This window comes from Cryptomeria japonica, unplaced genomic scaffold (assembly GCF_030272615.1).
Source record: "Cryptomeria japonica unplaced genomic scaffold, Sugi_1.0 HiC_scaffold_24, whole genome shotgun sequence".
Taxonomy (NCBI): domain Eukaryota; kingdom Viridiplantae; phylum Streptophyta; class Pinopsida; order Cupressales; family Cupressaceae; genus Cryptomeria; species Cryptomeria japonica.
Window position 1 is genome coordinate 119,064 of NW_026728846.1, and position 3,437 is coordinate 122,500.

General features: G+C 64.8%; 1 non-coding gene across 1 annotated transcript; it reads left to right on the top strand.

The window, feature by feature from the left end:
• The first annotated feature begins 360 nt into the window (after window positions 1–360).
• Window positions 361–479, top strand: LOC131861346 (5S ribosomal RNA). The gene has a single exon (XR_009360421.1). It is a non-coding gene; the product is annotated as a 5S ribosomal RNA (ribosomal RNA).
• The last annotated feature ends 2,958 nt before the right edge of the window (window positions 480–3,437 follow it).

Consider the following 3,437-nt stretch of genomic DNA (forward strand, 5'->3'; position numbering starts at 1 on the left):
CCGAGCGCCTTGGTGCACCGGGGCAAGATCGAGCGTGCACCCGAGGCGCCCCGAACATGCACCAAGGTGCACTCGGCCCACATGTGAGCGCAGGTCGTTGCGCCCGAGGTGGTGTGTGGGCACCGCGTTGCAGACGGGACACTGCACGCACACGACGCCCCCTCCAGGTGCACGCACGTAGGCCGGGCCGGGTGCACACCCGACGCCCTAGCAAGGTGCGCGCACCCGGGCAGGGCTCACACTTGGCGAACGGGGCGCACTTCGCGAGGGAGGGTGTGCACCTCGACGGGGGTGGGTGGCCGGGGTGGATTCGCACGTGGGTCGCGGTTTGCTAAGTACACACTGCGACAAGCTCATAACGGGTGCGATCATACCAGCATTAGTGCACCGGATCCCATCAGAACTCCGCAGTTAAGCGCGCTTGGGCCGGAGTAGTACTGGGATGGGTGACCTCCCGGGAAGTCCCGGTGTTGCACCCTTTTTTAGTTTTTCGCCGGGCGTCGCAATGCTATTTGAATAAACCTTTTGCCCGTTTGCGTTCTCGTCGGGGCCGGGCCGGGCCGGGGTGCGCTGCCCGCACTACCGCGCGCGCGGGGGCGACACCGAGCGCGCACCCGAGGCACCCCGAGCACACAGGCCACGGTGCAACCCGGGCGTTGTGCGCGCACCCCGGTGCGCCCGAGGTGCTGCGCGCGCACCCAGGTGAAATCGGTGTGCACCTCGGCCAGTGCGCGCTCGGTCGAGTCGCGCACGTTGGCCAAGGTGCACGGTGATGTTTCTTACTCTAAGGTTCCGCACCAGACGCCCGGGACAGGTGAGCGAAGCTGGGCGGGGCCGGGTGCGCGGCCGGGGCAGGTGCACGCAGCTGGAGAGAGCTTTGGAGCACACTTCGGAGCGCACCAATGATGCGCTCCATTCAAAAGTTTCCTGAAAAGGCAAAAAAAGTTGAGATTATAGAATTTCCCACTTGAGAGATTGTAAAAAAAAAAAATTTAAAATGAAGGAAACGCGGGTGCCAAGGTGTGCGCAGCCCAGCCAAGGTGTGCGCACCAAGGCGCCCACCCTGGCGAAGGTGCACGCAAGGTGCGCACCCGAGGCAAACCGGACAATTAACCCAACTTTCGACTTCGCGCGCACCTTGGAGCGCACTTCGGAGCGCTCCTTGGTGCGCACCAATCTTGGGCACCTCGGAGTGCACCATGGCGCCCACCAAGGTGCGCACCCGGGGCAAACCGAGCTCCGACTTCGTGCGCACCTTGGAGCGCACGAAAGGTGCGCACCATGGCGCCCACCAAGGTGCGCAGCCCAGCCAAGGCGTGCGCATCAAGGTGCGCACCCTGGCGAAGGTGCGCACCCGGGGCAAACCGAGCTCCGACTTCGTGCGCACCTTGGAGCGCACAAAAGGTGCGCAACCCAGCCAAGGTGTGCGCACCCCGGTCAAACCGAGCTCCGAATCGTGCGCACCAGAGGTGCACGCCATCGTGCGCACCTTGGAGCACACTTCGGAGCCCTCCTTGGTGCGCGCCGATGTTGCGCACCTCGGAGCGCACCCGGGGAAAACAATGCAATTAACCCGACTTTCGACTTCGTGGGCACCTCGGAGCGCTCTCGGGTTCGCACCTCGGAGCACACCGAGGTGCGCACCTTTGATGCGCTGCCTTCACCAATTTCCAGAAAAGGCAAGAAAACATTGAGAAGGTGTGCGCACCGAGGTGCCCACCCTGGCGAAGGTGCACGCGAGGTGCGCACCCGGGGCAAACCGGGCTCCGACTTCGTGCACGCCGCACCTTGGAGCACACTTCGGAGCGCTCCTTGGTGCGCACCAGGGCGCGCAACCCAGCCGAGGTGCCCACCCCGGCGAAGGTGCACGCGAGGTGCGCACCCGGGGCAAACCGGGCTCCGACTTCGTGCACGCCATGGTGCCCACCGCGGCGAAGGTGCACGCGAGGTGCGCACCCGGGGCAAACCGGGCTCCGACTTCGTGCACGCCGCACCTTGGAGCACACTTCGGAGCGCTCCTTGGTGCGCACCATGGTGCCCACCAGGGCGCGCAACCCCGCCGAAGGTGCACGCGAGGTGCGCACCCGGGGCAAACCGGGCTCCGACTTCGTGCACGCCGCACCTTGGAGCACACTTCGGAGCGCTCCTTGGTGCGCACCATGGTGCCCACCAGGGCGCGCAACCCCGCCGAAGGTGCACGCGAGGTGCGCACCCGGGGCAAACCGGGCTCCGACTTCGTGCACGCCATGGTGCGCACCGCGGCGAAGGTGCGCACCCGGGGCAAACCGGGCTCCGACTTCGTGCACGCCGCACCTTGGAGCACACTTCGGAGCGCTCCTTGGTGCGCACCAGGGCGCGCAACCCAGCCGAGGTGCCCACCCCGGCGAAGGTGCACGCGAGGTGCGTACCCGGGGCAAACCGGGCTCCGACTTCGTGCACGCCGCACCTTGGAGCACACTTCGGAGCGCTCCTTGGTGCGCACCATGGTGCCCACCAGGCCGCGCAACCCAGCCAAGGTGTGCGCACCAAGGTGCACGCGAGGTGCGCACCCGGGGCAAACCGGGGTCCGACTTCGTGCACGCCGCACCTTGGAGCACACATCGGGGCGCTCCCGGGTTCGCACCGGCGTTGCGCACCGTGGTGGGCACCTCGGAGCACACCAAGGTGGGCAGCGAGGTGCGCACCTTTGATGCGATGCCTTCACTAATTTCCATAAAAGGCAAAAAAAAAACGAGATTTTAAAATTTCCGTTTTGAAAGATAGTGAGAAAAAGGGAATGCTGGTGCCATCTTGAGCCCGCCCTGGTGCGCAGCCCAGCCAAGGTGTGCGCACCAAGGTGCCCACCCTGGCGAAGGTGCGCGCCCGGGCAATTAACCCAACTTCCAACTTCGCGCGCGCCAGGGTGGGAGCGCACCCAACAACCGGGCCTGGGAAGAGCCAATGCGAGAAACCCCACCAAACGCTCTGACAAAAAAAGAGGGGGCGCTCCAGTAACCCCGCTTCGGAGCGCACCCTGGGCAAACCCAGCCAAGGTGCCCACCCCGGCCAAGGTGCAGGCGAGGTGCGCACCCGGGGCAAACCGGGCTCCGACAACGTGCACGCCGCACCTTGGAGCACACTTCGTAGCGCTCCCGGGTGCGCACCTCAGAGCACACCAAGGTGGGCAGCGAGGTGCGCACCTTTGATGCGCTGCCTTCACTAATTTCCAGAAAAGGCAAAAAAAAAAGGAGATTTTAAAATTTCCGTTTTGAAAGATAGTGAAAAAAACGGAACGCGCGTGCCATCTTGAGCCCGCCCTGGTGCGCAGCCCAGGTAAGGTGCCCACCCTGGCAAAGGTGCGCACCCGGGCAATTAACCCTACTTCCGACTTCGTGCGCGCCAGGGTGGCAACCGGGCCTCGGAAGAGCCAATGCGAGAAACCCCACCAAACGCTCCGA